Source organism: Mixophyes fleayi, chromosome 1 (genome assembly GCF_038048845.1).
Source record: "Mixophyes fleayi isolate aMixFle1 chromosome 1, aMixFle1.hap1, whole genome shotgun sequence".
Classification (NCBI taxonomy): domain Eukaryota; kingdom Metazoa; phylum Chordata; class Amphibia; order Anura; family Limnodynastidae; genus Mixophyes; species Mixophyes fleayi.
The window spans coordinates 344,286,347-344,305,394 of NC_134402.1; the positions used below are offsets into that span (position 1 = coordinate 344,286,347).

The 19,048-nt window shown below is 39.0% G+C and overlaps 1 long non-coding RNA gene across 1 annotated transcript in view; it reads left to right on the top strand.

The window, feature by feature from the left end:
* Window positions 1–5,512, top strand: part of LOC142108784 (uncharacterized) — a 218,098-nt gene extending 212,586 nt beyond the window's left edge. The window contains exon 3 of the long non-coding RNA XR_012680227.1: window positions 4,905–5,512. This is a non-coding gene — a long non-coding RNA (uncharacterized LOC142108784). The remainder of the gene's footprint in view (window positions 1–4,904) is intronic.
* Window positions 5,513–19,048: the final 13,536 nt, after the last annotated feature.

Here is a 19,048-nt window from a genome sequence, read left to right on the forward strand (position 1 = left end):
ATAGAATTGCTTGCCCTTCTTAGCATAAAGTAAAATATTCCGATATATCTCTACAGAAGACAGATCGAAAAACTACTTAAACATACATATGCAGGCATATAAATAAATAAAAGTGACCCTGATGGATCTATATGTCACCAGCTGATAAAAAATATATATGTGTTGAGATGTTTATAAAAAGATATCTTGCAAGATATAGAAAAAAGCCGACTCATTCGTCAAATAGTTTGATGGAAGTAGAGAGATATGTTCATGCAATCGTATTGCTTGTTGAGGTTAAAAACCTCGAGTCCCATCCTCGTTAGCAACAAATGTTGATAATATCCGGTATATAGACATATACTCACTGAATAAAGGGAATAGAAATAAATTTCCACAGAGTGTGATCTCTTACCGCAGCCGCGGCTATAATAGAATTGAGATCCCGTACACAAAAACTCACTGCATGGATAAAACAGCCAACGGAGGCATAACTTCTCAGCGCTTAAGCGGCTGTCACGAATCAACTTACCACATGCTTCCAAGAGATACAGCAGTTCCGTAATTAAACATAAGCCAAAGGCATAACTTCTTACCGCTTTAGCGGCTGTCAAAGAACAAATGTCCACATACCTCCGGGAGTTGCAGCGGTTCTGTAATTCCAATCAGTGAATAAAACATATATATTTACCAGAGGTAGTCCAGGTAAGAGCGTCTTGCTATATGAGCGGGTTCAGAGAAACAACAGTTCTTTCGGTGCGCACCATAAATCCGGATCCAAACTCACAGCAAATATGAGAGTGGGAATCCCACTAATGATGAAGTTTACAGTTCGATACTAGCACTCTATATGCTCAAACGTTCAAAAAATAGCAGGCAACATGAAACAAAGGCGACGCGTTTCGTCTGATGTACAGACTTTTTCAAGCATTAGGTTAACTATTGCTTAAAAGTGCTATAGTTCCTTTGGTGTTTTTCTATTATTCAACTTAAGCAATCTTTATCCGAATACTTACCTGTATGTGAAAAAATACTCCTAAGTCCACGGTACTGGAAACCAAGTGATAAGTTCAAAGTAGACGGCTAAGCACTGATTTGATGTGGGTATGTTTGCCAGTTAACACAAGGTGTACTCATCGCCATTTGGCCCAAGTAAATAGACTGTGGGTGCCTCAGTATCGTGACATATCCTACCTATGTGAGCCTCAATAGTCCATACACACAACATAGAGCAGATTTCTACACTCTCAGGAAATATCATAGCTATGCTTACAATTCAGGAGGACAGAACTGCCATCTCATCATTGATTGCCACCTCCCCTTGTACCTCTGTGGCTTCATTGGGCTGGTCCCCAAACCAAAAGTTGGCAAACCTTCTATGTACGGACCCATGTTTATGAATCCTAATATGAAAAATGAAGATTGACTTTTCTATAGAGATGCTCACTGACCCCCATGTTTAGGCTTTGGTTTTGGATCTGGATTACCTTTGAGTTTTGGTTTTGCCAAAACCACCCTTGCGTGTTTTGGTTTTGTTTTGTTATTTTTTTCAAAATTAATTTTTTGGGGCTAAAATCCCATAATTTAGGTATTATTTTGTACCTACATTATTATTAACCTCACTAACACTAATTTCCATTCATTTCCATTCAATTTTGACCACCTCACAGATCACAATATTATTTTCATACACTTTCAAACAAAGATTGCAGCAATTCTTGCCAGTGATAAGAGAAAGGCCATTGTCATGCCTGGGCAAAAGACTAAACATCCACCTCTTAAGTGTGGAATTATTTTTACACAAATCCTGACAACAGTTGTCTAGCTATTTGTAGAATTTTTAAAGCCACATTCAGTAGAGGTAGGGACCTTATCCATCTAGGATCCTCATCCATGTTACAGCATTTGAAGCGAGTTCATGGTAAACTGTTGGGAAAATCAGAAACTTATGTTAAAAAAATAACAACAACAAGCAGTCCAGCATCATCTACCTCCCTTCTCTCATCTAGATCCCAGCACCTGCAATCTACACCCCCAACACCTTCATCATCAATATCCCCAGAAGTGATGGGAATTAGTCCTGCTTCCAAGTTCCTAATTCTAGATGACTCCTCCACTAATCATGATTCCTCTGAAGAATTATTGAGCGGTAGTCTCGCTGCTGCTGCTGCTGGGGGTGGATCTTCAACCCAGATGAAGACTACTAGTAGTTTACAACAATTGACTGTTAAACAATCCTTTGCTAGAGGAAGAAAGTAAGAAAGCTGTCACCCAGTCGTAAAGCGGATCACAGATGCCATGGGGACTATGCTAGTATTAGATCTGCGTCCAATGTCCACTATTAATGCAGGTGGTTTTAGACAGCTACTTGAGGTCTTCTGTCCCTATTACCAAATTCCATCACAACACCATTTTACTAGAAAAGCTATTCCTCACCTTTACCAGAAGGTTCATAAAAATTTAATTATTGGGCTACAAAATTCATTTCTACCCACTGTACACTTAACCACAGATATGGGGACAAGCGAAGCTGGACAAACTAAAGATTATATGACTGTGACAGCCCACTGGGTTGGTGATTCGCCTTCACCAGCAGGAACAGCAGCAGCATGTACCCAAGTACGTCACATTTTTCAGAAGTAGGCTACGCTGTGTATCAGCTGCTTCAGTAAGAGGCATACAGCTGACAATCTGTTACAAAAAGTAAGGGATGTCATTGCAACATGGCTAATCCTGCTTGGACTCTCCTGAAGATATGTGATTTTTGATAACGACACCAATATTGTTAGAGCATTACTGTTTTGCTCACACAATAAACTTGGTGTTACAGAACTTTTACAAAATGACAATGACACGCAGGAGATGCTGTTTGTGTTCCCGAAAAATTTAGAGTCATTTTCAGAATTCTGCAACAGCATGTAGGAGAATGCAGCAGCTGCAAGAAGACTAGCATTTGAGGGGAATGTACTTTAGTCCAGTGAAGTAGTCACCTGTGAAGAGAGTGCAGACACGGTTAGCTTGAGTCAAGTGATTGCCTTAATTGTACTTTTTGAGAAGCAGCTAGAGAAATTTTACGGATGAAATAAAACAAAGTAAATCTGCTAACTATATTGTAATTGTAGATTAAGTACTTAATTCGCTTCACCAGGATCCAAGAGCTATCAATATCTTGTAATGATGTCTCTCCTTCAGTTTGTCGGGCAATTACTTGTCGGAAAAAACTTTGCTTTCCCAAGACACCCAGTGGTGATGCAGATGAGTCAGCACAACATGTTGTTATTTGCTCTGCTCTAAAAGAATTGCCCACAAATCGTGACAGCTCTGCCATAAAATGAACTACAAATTCCATGAGGAAGGCCATTATCAGTAATTACATCAAAGTACACAGACTTCTGTGATGGTGGATTCCAGTGGGGATGAATTAGTATTGTTTGAAGAAGATGTACACAATGATGAGGATGAATATGATGACAGTGTAGATTGCAGGTGCTAAAATCTAGCTAAGAGAAGGGAGCTACTTGATACTGATATGCCCGTTAATATTTTGTTGGCAATTTAATGTTTTACTACAGTAAACTTTCAGACACAATTTTCCTTGGTAAATTAAAAAACACCTGTAATCAAGCCAAAGTTAAATAGGGTAGGGACTGATGTGAGCTAACATAACTTATAACTATATCTTATAACTATCTACCTAACTAACATAACTTATAACTATATTTTATATCTATCTACATAACTAACATAACTTATAGTGGTTTCTGCTTAGTTCTCATCTGATCTGTACAGCACAGCAGAATTACTGGCGCTATATAATTAGCTGCTGCAGGTGACGATAATGACAGGGACGTGCAGGAGATGCTGTCTGTGGCTGGAAAAATTTCTGGACTTTACCGCCTTTCTCCAACAGCATGTAGGAGATTGCAGCTGCTACCACAATAATACAATTTGCCCTGTCACCAACTGAAGCAAGAGGTGGTAACAATGTGGAATTCCACCCTTTGTATGGTTAAGTGGATGGAGGAACAGCGAAAGGCCATCCACACTTACTCTACACTCCATGGGGAAAAGGGGGGATGTATTTTAGTCCAGCGCAGTGGAGAATAATTTCAGTGTTATTTATGGTCCTGAAAGTAATATTAAAAGTCTACTAAAGTGAGTTCAGCACAGCTTCCTTGATTCCCTTTGTGAATATCAGACTGGTAGATCAAGCACTTTATTCGCTTCGCCTGGATCTAAGAGTTATCAACATTTTTAAATGTGATCACTAAATTTTGGCGACTGTGCTTGACCCTTGGTTTAAGAGTTATGTGTTATATTTATTTCCAAATGACACATATCTCAAGAGATGCAATGAGTTGCTGGTCAGCCAGTTGACAGCTCAAGTGATAAGTAACACCACAAGGTATACTCTTTCAGTTTCTATTGTGAATGCAGCTAGGAAAAAAATAGCTTTACCAAGAGACCCAGTGGTGGTCATACTTGAGTCTGCACAACATTTCAACATCTGCTCTGGTCTAAAAGAATTGCCCCAAAACCGTGACAGCTTTGGCTTAATATGTACTACAAATTCCATGAGAAAGTCCTTTGCTGGCAATTACATCAAAGTACAGAGACTTCTGTAATATAGTCTTACAGCATGGAATAATTAATATTGTGTGAGCAACAATGATGTGCACACTGATGAGAATGGGAATGGTGACTGTAGATTGCAGGTGCTGGGATGTAGCTGAGAGAAGGAAGCTAGCTAGTGTTTTCTCCAATTTCCTCTGAATCTACTTCCCTCAGTACATAATATCATTGTGCTCTAGTACTTTTCTTCCTTTGAAGAATGTTACCCTCCTGTACCTTGTTAAAAAACCCTTCATAATTATGTGTTTCAAAGTTTATATTATGTCCCTCCTTTCCCTTTTGTTTCTGTGTAGGCAATGACACTGAGAATGAAGAGTGACAAGAACAATGTTGTTAACCCTTCTGTTTCTCTGTGAGCTCTGTGAACAACAATGCCAGCCTATTACATTCTCATTCTCCTATTTCTGGGTGAACTCTGGCACAGTACAATGTGACTGAAGACTTGGAAGAACACTGCCAACACCTCTCTTTCACTTGCAATAATAACGCTGCCTAAGTGCACTGGAGACTGCTAAGAACCCTGCTACCCCTTCAGTGTCTCTCTGTGAAATGGCGCTAGATCGCGGTGGAGGGCGGTATTTATACATTCCAAAACCCACGAGATCCGAGATCCGACAACATCACAATGACGTTTTGCCTCATTTTGGAATCCGAAAAGGCGCGAGAGTACCGAGCCGCCAGCCGACTCGGCTCGGTACTCGGATTCCGGAAGTTCGGGGGCGGGTTTGGTTCGAGCCTGCCCATCTCTACTGTTCTATGGCATTTCTTGATTAGACACATTGTTATAGTATTTATGAGTGATTTACTGCATGCAAAGAAGCAAGTAATTGAAATTGAGTTGCCTGTGTTTACAGCTATTTCAACAGCTGTAAATGTGTTAATAGACACACATACAATATAGTCTGAAAAATTGTTTTTCTGCCTCTTTGGAACCTGTCTTCAAGTCAATAAAAAGAGTTATGTGGGTCAATATGTTATGGGCTCCAATGTTTCCTGATTTTCCAATGCGGACAGCCTCCTCCTTCGTACCCAAATTTTTTAACTCACAATATGTATTTTCCAACAATTTAAACTCCCCATGGATCTAAATGTATAGGAAATATGGAAATAGGTTCCTATACCTATTAATAGGAATCTAACATGGAGTATGGCTGTATTTCATGGTCTGATTAAGTTTCAGGTAACATACAGTAGGATTCCCAGCTTTTCTTACAAAATTACCATGTTATTAGGGTTTTCTTTCAGGTAGAAGACAGTGTTGAGACATCTGATTGTGCAGGGCTCTAAACATACCAAGTTCCCCACTAGTGAGTGTAAGCAATCACTGAGTCTAGGAGGTTTGTGGATACTTTACTCTTGGTCTGCTTGAAGCCTGGGGGAAGGACAGAAAACAAGGAGCAAAAAGTGACAAACCAAGACCCAAATATTCTCAGCTTGCCTGATCAGTGTTGATGTTGAATTAACTGGTAACTAGTTCTTAGACTTGCCAAGTCACATGGTCCTATAGAGTGACACCTGGTTTAGGACCATGTTACAGGTCCGACAGTGATATGGGGTTCTTCATATAGTGAGCTTTTGCCAAGTCTCCTATATTGCTGCTAATGAAATCTCCCAGACTTGATGTATTTACATAAGCAGAGACAAGAGTTAGGAGGCAGAGAGACATGAAAAGTAGCAGCGAGGCTGTTGCAATTGCTCTTTAGTATCATCTGCACAATAGTTGTGAGTGCTCTGTGCCATTATTGGGGTGTAACATAAAGACATGAGCCTATATCAGATAATTTAACATGCATCCATATAATATATAGGGGCATATGAGGCTAGGTTCATATTGGCAATGTAGGAATATTTTGTCTGACAGGTGCCATGGAAGACTATATAAAGGTATTTTAGCTATATGGCACATATTAGCTATTTGTTGATGACATGTAACCCATGCACCCCATGTATGGTCTTGAGGTGCATGGGTAGGTAGTGCACCTCCTCACCAGTACTCTCTTCTGTGTCCTGGCTAGCTCTTGGGTGTGGGCATATATAACAAGGGTCCCCACACATGCAGGTTTTAAAGCAATGTTTCTTTAAAGTGTGGACACAGGTGGGTGTAGCTTGGTGGTGGAGTGCAATAGAAATAACATTAAGTTGGGCGCTAGACCATTTCTAGCACAAAATATAATTCTTTAATTACATGCCTCTTCACTTCAACCCAATACTTGGGTTACAGATAATTGTAAAGTAAATATGTACAGCTCCTGACCTCCACCAGCACAATCCTTAAAGAAGTAGCACAGTTGCAGTTACAAAATCAGACTTATCCTAGCTCCTCTAGCATACATCTAAAACATTTGGTAACATTTTTTACAGTTCACATGTCTCTTCCTGCATCATTCCTAGACTGCTGGTGTAGTTACAATCATTCACTAAGCAAGTCAATTGCATTGTATGAAGGTTACAGTACATACACTATATGGACGTGTGACCATTGCACCAACAGGGACTGTAATGGCATTGTATTCAAATAAATATACTTTAATGTAGAGTTGGTCTCTCTTTTGCAGCAATAACAGATTCATGGAAGGCTTTCCACATGATGTTGGAGTGTTTTTGTGGGAATTTGTGCCCATTCATTCTGTAAAGCATTTATGAGGTCAGGCACTGCTGTTGGATGATGTGAAGATAAAGGGTTTATCTGACCCAATGCTATCCACTTAACGCTGGATGGCCAAACACGGATGCCTTACTATGCCAGGGAAGTCTACCCAGTATCTTCTAGGATTTGTATAGTCACTCAGGCAAATGCAGTTAAAAAGTAAAGCAATACATTTATTGTAATAAAAACAATCACTACATTATTATGTATACACAGTAAAGAAATGCCAGGCAGGTTTACCACATCGAAAAGAAAAGAAGAATCTCTCTCCCATGAAGGATGCACTCTAAGTTCACATTTTATTATAAAAAAATCATTTAAGTTTATTAAAACAACAATGAGCAAAACATTAATAGATAGTAAAGAAATGAAAGTAGAGTATGAAAATGTGATTAAAAACAAAAGTGATATTCACCATACAATTATGTCAAGTGTTGTTCAAAACGTTTATATACCATATTTCATTAAAGTTTATTCCTCATTGTGTAATTGAAATATTTATTGCTGATTCATAAAGTGAACATTTCACTAGAAATAATACGAGATGAAATTGTTTCAACATTATATAATGTAACCACATAATATGATGCTACAGTTGGTTACTTTTGTATCATTTTATTTTTCATTTATGAGGGATAGACAAGGAGTATTATAATGTTAGTTTTCAGCTAACAGTAGAATCTAGTTTAACACCAGATAGAAGGCACATTTATTAACCCATTGCTATCCTAGATATCTAAACAGCTCATACAATATGTATAGATAGTGGATTACAGGTATAAATACAGTTATCTAGTGTGTAGTTAATATAATATTAAACAATTGTAAAACTAACTACATGCGAGTCTAGTTGTTGCGATACACTTTAATAGGAATAGAAAATGGCCTTCCTCAAACTGTTACCACAAAGTTGGAAGCATAGCATTGTCCAAAATGACTCGGTATGCTTAAGCATTAAGATTGCCCTTCACTGCAGACAAAGGGCCTAGAACAATCTTGAAATACAGCCCCATACCATTATCCCTCCTCCTTCGCAGTTGATGTAGTGCAGTCAGACAGGTAACGTTCTCCCGGCATCCACCAAAACCAGACTCGTCCATCTGACTGCCAAACAGAGAAGGGTGATTCGTCACTCCACAGAACACATTTCCACTGCTCCACAGTCCAGTGTTGGTGTGCTTTACACCACTGCATCTGACAATGGTCTTGGTGATGTTATGGCTGAGAACATCATCAAGTAAAGCACCAGAGCTGCAGCATGGTGGCTTAGTGGTTAGCAATTCAGCTGCTCTGCCATGGAAACTCATTCCCCGTCACACAGTTTTTGTGCTTACATTAATTCCAGTGGTAGTCAGAACTTTTCAGCTATGAAATCAGCAGAGTGTTGGCGACTTTTACATACCATGCGCCTTAGCAGTCATTGACTGTGATTTTACGTGGTCTTCCTGCTTTGTGGCTGAGTTGCTGTTGTTCCTAAACGCTTCTACTTTCTAATACTATTTCTTACAGTTGACCATGGAATATCCAGCAGGGATGAAATTTCACGAACCGTCTTATTGCAAAGGCATCCTATCACAGTACCACGCTTGAAATCACTGAGCTCTTCAGAACGATCCATTTTGTATCAAAAATGTTTGCAAATGGAGAATGCATGGCTAGCTGCTTAATTTTATATACCTCTGGCAATGGGTCTGATTGAAACATCTCAATTTAATAACTACCAGATGTGGCCAAATAGTGTATATAGTGTTGCAGGATCTCCTGGTCACAGTAGTTTCACATCTGTTCACTGTTTAACCTCTTCCTGCTCCTGTTCTCCAGGCACCGTTTAGGCTCTGCACTCATTTAGATGCTGATATTGTTACACTTTTGCCACATCCAGAGCAATGTCTCCTCAATGCATGCATGGAGCTCAGACAACTTTCAAACGGGTATGATAGCACTTACTGCTTTAACATCATCTATTAATATAGCGCCACCAATTCCGCAGCGCAGTACAAAGAATTTTTGTCATTCACATCAGTCAATAACAGTCTAAATTCACACAAAGTCTAAGGTATTTATGTTTTTGGAGTGTGGGAGGTAACGGGAGCACCTGGGGGAAACCCACGCAAACAAGGAGAAAACATGCATACTCCACACAGATAAGGCCATGATCAGGAATCGAACTCATGACTGCAGTGCTGTGAGGCAGAATTGCTAACCACTAAGCCACCATACTGCAGCTCTGGTGCTTTACTTGATGATGTTCTCAGCCATAACTTAGGCTTCCTCTGTGGGGCTGACTTCTCCCTTGGGCTCTCACACGTTCTTCACTTTGTTCTCCCATGGTAGTATACAGTAGGGCACAGGATTTTACAGTTAAAAAATAATTAGCATACAATGTTATGTTATTATATTGCTATGATGTTATGTGTAACTGTTATGTTATTGTGACATAACATTATAATGTAATGCATTGGATTATGAGCAATTCCTGAATTATATGACATTGCAATGTTATGGTATATGTGTTATATGTATAACATATATGATATATGTTATAATATATTATGTGTAACTCCTGAATTTTATGACATGCAAATTAGGCATGAAGGACAATGCCAATGTGTAGACAGATTATTATTTAAACTGCATTGCACTTCGCAAAGAAATTAATTATTAATTCCATCAGGATTTAAAAAAAAACAATCACATGGGCACATATGGAAAAAAAAATAAAAGTGGTGATGCATCAGGACTGGTTATAATAGGTCAGAGGGCAGAGTGGTTATTTGTATGAAGCATGTGTTCTGGATACCAGCCTGCTCTAAGTCATGATGCTTGACCTCCCTCTGCAACAATGCTGGATAGCAATGTAGATAATGACCCACATTGTATTCTGTGTGAAGTAAACTGAAGTGTTTAAAAGCATTCTTGGCAGACTGACAGTAAGTAAGGGCATTTAGTGTTCACTATTGGTCTTTACCTTGCAGACTTTTGTAGTCTAGCTTCTTGAAAATATATAGCAGGAAATCTCTTTTAAATAAAAATGAGAGAATGTGAATAATTTCCTTTTAAATATAAAGATGTATCTGCTCAAAGTGGCACAAACTCCAACAATGTGTTGTTGCATTAGATGTGTTAGAGTGAAATCTTGACAACAGACACAGCTTACTATTACAACAAGGACACTGCAAATTATATATATATATACAAACAAATATGGAAATTTTTATTATATTTTTTATTATACTAATACCTAGAATAAGCCTTAGCACAGTACATAAACCTGCCATCCAACTAGGACCATACTACAGGGTTCACCAGAGGTTCACAAATAATCTTATGGTGGTGATTTGTAGGCTTTTTTTAAGACTAAATGGTAGATTTATCAAACCTATAGGTCTTGCCCCAAGCAAAAGTCTGAATGTAGCTATTATTTTATAGAATGTACTAGATAACTAGTAGCTAGAATCTGATTGGTTGCTATGGGAAGCAACTCCACTTTTACATTTTGAAAATTTGATAAATCTACCCCTAAGACTTACCACACATCGAATGTTCTTTTATGAGTGTGCAACCAGATGTTTGGCAGTAGGGAGCATGAAGCCCTCAAAGGTGTTACGTTGGCCCTCCTGACTATAAGAGTATGTTTCCAGTTTTCTCGCAAGTTTGACCAGCCATACATAAATTAACTTCTGATTTTAGATGTATTAACACTTCCTGCTATTGCTCTGATCTCATCACGTGATATGATGCTTCTTCTCCAAGGTAACATGCATCACTAGGTTATCTATGTATAACAATTAGTAGATGTCTGCTTTGTATTATTTTTCTATTTTTCTTGTTTTATGTAATGTATCGTTGCTGTCTGTGTATTGTATGCTACTGCAAATTTCCTTAAAAATATATGTTGTATTCTCAAGCAATCATGCTAAAGGGGTTGATATAAAGTAGCAATTACTAAAAAGTACACAATCCCATGTTGCTCCCTGTCTTGGAGGTGTCAATCCCTAAAAATAGCCAAAAGTACATTGACAGGTGCACCATGGAACTGAACATATATGAATATCAGAATGAAAATATATTGTTATCCAAATATCCCGGGTTAATCCAAAAGGACAGGTAATCTGTCTTTTGGAGGAACCTGGGATATTTGAATAACAATATATATTTATTGGCATTATTATAGTCTTTTGATAATTTTTTATTATCATAAGTGCTGTATATTGTTTGCAATTTTAAATATTTATGTTCTAATAAATTGTTTTTAAATAAAAGTAATACTGACTGCAGCATTTACACTGGTCATTTTCAGTCTGATATCGATATCTGTTCAGTCCTATGGCGCACCTTTCAATGTACTTTTGATACTGCAATTTTCATGTACGTTACTACCGACCTTTTGTGACATCTATTTAATAAAAGGAAATATTAATAATAAGTTCCTTTGTGGGACAAAAGGCCTCTCTTGAGGACCCTGCAAAATAGCATGTTGTCCACCACTGTATTAGGTGCTAGTAAATAAACAATCAGGCTGCAGTCCAATGTCATGTTGTACATTTATTTAAAATTATTTTAAAATTATTTTATTCATTACCTGCTCCTATTCGTGGTTACAGGACTTTTTTGGGCTGTACACATTTTGTGAAATTCCCTCCCTTGAACAATAACACTTCCCTCTAGCCTTCAAGCGTTCTCTGAAAACCCACCTCTTCAGACAAGCTTATAACATTCCTCAACCACCCTCTTAACTAAGGATGAGCGGGCTCGGATTCCGTTAATCCGAGCCCACCCGAACAGTGCGGATCCGACGGGATCCGAGCAGGTACTGCAATCTATATTACATTTAATACGTTCAATTTTTAAGCAGTGCAAGAGAATAGGTACTGCAATCTATATTACATTTACTACGTTCTTTCTTTCTATAGTTCAAAAAAGGAGTAACTGCCGATTCTATTAATACTTTCTTTATTTCAGTAGTTCCAAAAAATAGTAACTTCCATTTATATTACTACGTTCTTTGTTTTTGTAGTTACAAAAAAGAGAAACTGCCATTGTTATTACTACGTTCTTTCTTTCTGTAGTTCCAAAAAAGAGTAACTGCCATTTTTATTACTACGTTCTTTCTTTCTGTAGTTCAAAAAAATAGTAACTTCCATTTATATTACTATGTTAATTATTTGTGCAGTCCCAAAAAAGAGGAACTGCGGTCTTAACATCTATGTTGGTTTTAGACGTCCATCCGGTGTCCGGCATCTGTGCAGTGGAATTCAGACCTGTTGAGGGTGATATATTGTGGCCCCGGTAACAAATTGGGTACCGGGGCCACTCCACTACGCAGTCCAGATAGATGCGTATCAGATATTTAACTACATTCAGTGTTGGGGGCAAATACAAAAATAATTAAAATGCACTGTCATGATCGAAAAAAAGAGGTATTGACACGCTAGAACTCCCCCTCTATATGCTGCAGAGGATGGAGAAGCAGCCATATGTGCAGTGGAATTGAGACCAGTTGGAGGAGGTATTGTGGCCCCGGTACCAAATTGGGTACCGGGGCCACTCCACTACGCAGTCCAGAAAGCTACCGCGGTGCAACGTTTTGGACTAAAAAGAATATTGTGAGGTGTGAGGTGTTCAGAATAGACTGGAAATTAGTGGAAATGATTGTTATTGAATGTTATTGAGGTTAATAATAGCGTAGGAGTATAAAAAAAACCCAAAAAAATGTATTTTAGCGCTTTTTATGCTTTTTTAAAAATAAATCAGAACCCAAAACCCTAAATCAGAACCAAAACCTTTCGTCAGGTGTTTTGGCAAAACAAATCAGAACCCAAAACCTCAAGCTAATCAGAACCCAAAACACAAAACACTAAAAGTGCCCGGTGCACACCCCTACCCTTAACCTCCCTAGGTTACCTTATTACCACCCTTAACCTCCCTAGGTTACCTTATTACCACCCTTAACACAGTTCACACAAGACAACAACCATCTGACCAACATTACTGGGTGACTGATCATAGAGCCCATTAAGCACTTTTTACCTTTGGAATCTGGTTGGACCATAAGTAGCACTTCATATATGCAATATATGGCACATATCTTTATATATCAAACTCTCATTGTCCCATAGATTGTAAGCTGGTGAGCAGGAACCTCTTGCCTCTCTGTCTGTCTGTATTACCCAGTATTGTTTTCTTACTGTGTTTGTTCCCAATTGTAAGCGCTACGGAATTTGCTGGCGTTATATAAATAAATGTTGATGATGATGATGATTTGCTGGATAGAGTTGATTTGACAGGATAGCTGTTCATGTCTCTACTGCCCCCCATGGGTGAGGGGTTCTACAACCCTTCCGTATGTAAGGAAAAAGCCTAAATGAGCAGGAGAGAGGCTCTCCTTTTCTGGACCATTGTAAACATTGGGGGCAATTGAATTGTAAGATTGCATTAGCACAGGTAAGATTTTCTATTTTTACTTATACTTATTTTACATAATTCCATTAAATGTTTTGTTTTGGGTGATAGCATGCAATGTTCAACCTTTCCATGGCAAGACTGATGGAATAGTATGTTGTCTATATAAGAAATAATTTTAAATTACATATAAGAATCAAAGGGACGCATACTGAGTTACTACCTTTAAGTTTTAAATCCACCAATCTACATAGGGCATCTAGCACTACCTAGAAGACATTGTCAATTGGACTGTCTATCTCTATCTTTTCTTTCATGTAACCCTGCAAAGTTATTTAGATATCTGCGTTCTGCAAGCTAGGACATGCTGGCAATTTTTGATAAACTCCAGTCTTTAAAGTATAATAATTAGATTGCTTATACACAGGAATTTATTTATAATAATATCCAAATAGGATAGTTTGCTCCTGGTATTAAAGAGGTTAATGTACGGTGGGGTTTCTTTCTGCATTTTCCTATAGCTTGTAAGGTATTTAGTCCTTCTCTGAAAATCTCAATGGGCACAACGAGATTTGTTTGTGCTTCATGTGACGATCATGACAGGAATGTATTTACTGATTGTTCTGTAGCATTGTTTGTTAGAAAGTAATTGTGTCTTTTTATAGCAGGAATGGTGTGATAATAGTGTTTGTGCAGATATTAAGATGCAGTAAGTACAAAACTGTTCTGTTCTTCAGCAAGAGATTACACCAATTTGAAAGCAGTATACAATAGACACTGCAGAGTTAAATATGTCATGAAGGGAGACAATTATTTTAGGATAGAGTAATTCTAAAGCAAAAATTCAAACTACACCGCATGTGTAGATCTTGAATTAGAAGGATTATCCTTCAAATGAGTGGGATTGAAAACTCAATATTACATAGAAAACACATAACATACCTTATATTCTTCTTTTCTTTACCTGACAGCATCTCCTGAATCCAAGAAGGCATCTGTCATGCTGTTGTTTATGTATGCCCTTCTCTGGTACACATTTAGGGCCTCATTCATCAAGACGTGCATTCTGAGCGCAACCTGTGTTTTGTATTATACGCATGTATTTAGGCTTTACGTAGTCCAGAATTCATCAAGGCGCAGATCTCAAGTTACGTGTGCTGTTCAAAACGGAGGGCAGGTCCAATGCCAATGTAGATTATAAATTCGCAAATGGATTATAAATTTTATTTAAATCCCCCCCCCATGAAATACATTTATTAGCATGTTGTTAAATTATACTGAGCATAAAATACATTTCTATAGTCGCTCATGTTTGCAAACACATTTTATAGCATACGTACTAGGCTGTCCTGACTACTGATCAGGACTTATACTAGCCCTTTAGCCAAGAGAGACAGCAGAAAAAGAAGTAAATTTGAGATGCCCAGAGCTGGACTCGGACGTGGATGTGTGTGCTTGAGTTTGGCACGCCCTTACTGTAAATTGACTTTGACAAAATGCCCCTTCCCTACCCCGTTCACTCCCAGAAATTGTAGGCCGTAGTAAGTGTCCTTTGCATTCGACGACAAAGCGGACAGGGCTGCGTTCGGGGACTCATCTCGCAGTTCTGGGCATTCGCAGAATGATTTTGCATACGATAAGCTCAAAATCGTCAGATACATGCCTTTATGATTCAGCCCTATTTAGTCTTATATCTATGAATTGCTGCATGGCAAAAGATGTATTCACTTACTGCCTGGATGCACAGTAATGATGCCATTGTTCTTAGACCAATAATCTCGGCCTTGGAGGATAGATATTTGCCTACTTTTTGGACCTTCTCTCTGGTAGATTCAAAATTAAATTTTTCATTACATTGTGTTTTTTCATGGTCCACCCATCTCTGTGCAATGTCACATTTTGCATCATCACTCAGTGGGAAACAAGGCCTAGATGATACAATTCAAAGTAAATTTCATCACCATGGCATGATCCTGGAGGATGGCCTGTTCTCAAATATATGTTAGAATCTCCTTAGGATATGCGGTAGTTTGACTGTGCCTGAACCTGCATACAGGACCACCAAGAGGAATTTGGACCCTGGTACAGCAACTCTTTGGGGCCCTCCTACATAGATGAGCAGGAAAGCATTGTGTGCCACTGCTGCACGGCGGTGCTGTTGAAGAGGGCATGGCCACATGATATTATGGGAGTGATCAACATGGGGCATGGCTACGCTTCTTTGGACATGACATATTATGTATTAAAACTGTGCTGCTCTCACCTACCTGTTATTGGAGCTTTCAGAACCTGGTACTGGATTCTTCTCTGGATCCTGGAATGTTGGGACCTGTTTGGAAAATGTATAGGTACATGATATATGGAAAACCGAGCAATAAGTGAACACAGTACATAACACAGGTATAATACATACGTTATAATAAAACATTATATTTATCACGCCCTCCCCAGCCAAATCACGCCTAACCCAACCTAGCTACATCACGAAACCCCCAGATACATAATGATACCCAACAAGACACATCATGAAACACCTCACCGGACACATCGCAAAACACTTCCAGACACATCACTACACCCCCACCCCAGACACATTATGACACCCCCTCCCCAGATAAATTATGACATCCCCAGTCCACTGTACTTTCCTATGCTGGGCTGGTGCTGCTGACATCCATCAGGGTGGGAACTTCCTGTACAGTGTACAGAGAAGCTATTAGCCTTGCGAGACTACAAAATCTTGTGAGACTTAGGGGTATATTTACTAAACTGCGGGTTTGAAAAAGTGGAGATGTTGCCTATAGCAACCAATCAGATTCTAGCTGTCATTTATTTAGTGCATTCTACAAAGTGACAGCTAGAATCTGATTGGTAGCTATAGGCAACATCTCCACTTTTTCAAACACGCAGTTTAGTAAATATACCCCTTAGAGCTCCTCGGCTTGCTTTCCGGGCTTTGTCCTGTCCAATGACTGGGAGCAGCTATCAGCTCTCTACCCCGCTGCCCGATGGGGGGGGGGGAGATTGAATAATATAATTTATTTTTAAAAAAAAAAAAAAATAATTAAATATTTAAATGCTGCTTCCAGAGCTGGTAATATGTATAATATTTGTAATATAAAAACATTTTAAAAATCAGTTTGTTTAAGCCTTAGTTATGTTTTAAATTAATCATGAGAATGATACATAGTGGGTGATTCAATTCAACGCAATGTGCCTCTGAGGAAACACATCGTCTGGATATTTAGGCTAGAATCTCAGCTAATTTTTCTGGTCCTGTAGAGAAAAATGAGCGGAGATTCCTTACCATAATAGGCAGCAATATGCACATCTGAACATCGAGGTGCTGAATTGAATCTTCCCCACAGGCATTGCCTTTATTACATGGGGTACTTTTGTGTGGTTGATTTTTTCCTGTTACATGAACAATACCTCCTGAGTACCAATAAAAATAAAGTCCTTTTGCAGAGAGAAAGGGGTTAATTTCTTGTTTGACAGTAGCATGACGGAAAATAATAATAGAGTAAAATTGACAAACTTGTACTAGGAGAGAACTAATAATTTACATTACATCACATAATATCTTGCATTGATCTTTTCATTTGCAAACCAATACAAGCCAATAACCAGCATTTATTATAGTTCAGACTGCCTTGATACAATTATTGCATTGGAGAAAATCTTGGCACCAGCAATGGAAACTCAGATACTTTTTTTCATTGTTAATATATAATGAAGCAGAGACTGCTCTAAATAGAAATGAATCAATATATGCAGTAAATTGTGCAGGGGATAAATTAAGTGTGTTATATTGATGTCCTTTTTCAATCCTTTTTTATTGTGTACAAATATTCCCTAGGCCACAAGCAGCTACTGAACCATGATGGAATTGAGGAGATTTACAGTCTTCCTTCCTGTTTGCATACTGCATATGTCATTATTATTATTATGGTTTTCATTTAAAAAAAAAAATGATGTTCTTATGGAAACATCTGAACTCATTCCATGAACCATCAGAGAATTAAACCCCCCACATGAACAAGTCTCAAAACTAATCATACAATGCACCATCAGGGCACCTGATATTGGTTTAATTTAATTTTGCTTATGCTAATTTGCAACATTTAAAGATGTGACTTTAGCTATAATAATACTTGAGCATGAAATTGTAATAATACAGTGATGGCTATTTAATTGTCAGATGATGATTAAAATGTGCATTTAATTTAATTGACCTGAAATTCTGGAGCATTGTGTATATGTTGCATTGAATGATTCAGGAATGATTCTCCAAATGATGAACATCAGATATCTATATTATTACCAATTTAAGTCCCTGTTAACAAAATAAACACAAAATGGATACCAAATTGTGAGTAATCACAAGAATTGATAGGTTTCTCACTCAACTTAAAATTGAGTTCATTCAAATGGTTATTCCAACATCTCTGCCTGTAATAAAGTCAAGCAGATGCATCCGGGGTTAAAAACCCCCAAAACATATCACATAGGCAGAATTCAAATTGCCTGAGTCATTAAGGAGAGCAAAACAAAAAAAAGGAGTAACTTTGCACCTTGGTAAAACCATGTTGCATTGGAGGGGGAGGTAAATGTAAAATGCTGGGGCATTTATAGTTGGGATAGGGCATGTCCTAGATTAACTTTAAATTTCAACATAAAAATAAAAAGTATTTGAGTGCTACATGAAAAAACAGCCAGAATTTTCCTTACATGCAAAATAATAAACTAATTTGCACCCCTTGCTTTGTAACATTGTCTGTCCATGATCAAATTTGCTAATTTTTTCCCCTTGCTCTCCTTACTGACTCAGGCTCATAGGCCGGCGGTTCCCAAAGTGTGCACCGCAGCTCCCAGGGGTGCCACGGCGCTGTCACTGGGGTGCCGCGGGCCAGCCATAATAAAAAAGAAGGAACACAGAAACTTACCAATCCGCCGGGCGCCGGAGGATTGGTAGGCTGCTGGGTCCCGGCGCCCGGCGGATTGGTACGTTTCTGTGTTCCTTCTTTTTTCTATGGCTGGCGCCTGGCGCGAGGCAGAGTGAGAGGGATCGAGGCAGAGGAGGGGGACAGAGGAGGAGGACAGAGAGCAGAGGAGGGGGACAGAGGGCACAGGAGGAGGACAGAGAGCAGAGGAGGGGGACAGAGGGCACAGGAGGGGGACAGAGGGCAGAGGAGGGGGACAGAGGGCAGAGGAGGGGGACAGAGGGCAAAGGAGGAGGGCAGAGAGCAGAGGAGGAGGGCAGATGGCAGAGGAGGGGGACAGAGGGCAGATGAGGGGGGCAGAGGAGGGGGACAGAGGGCAGAAGAGGGGACAGCATGACTAAGGGCAGTGTGCATGGTTGCAGAGGGGGCAGTGTGCCTGGTTGCA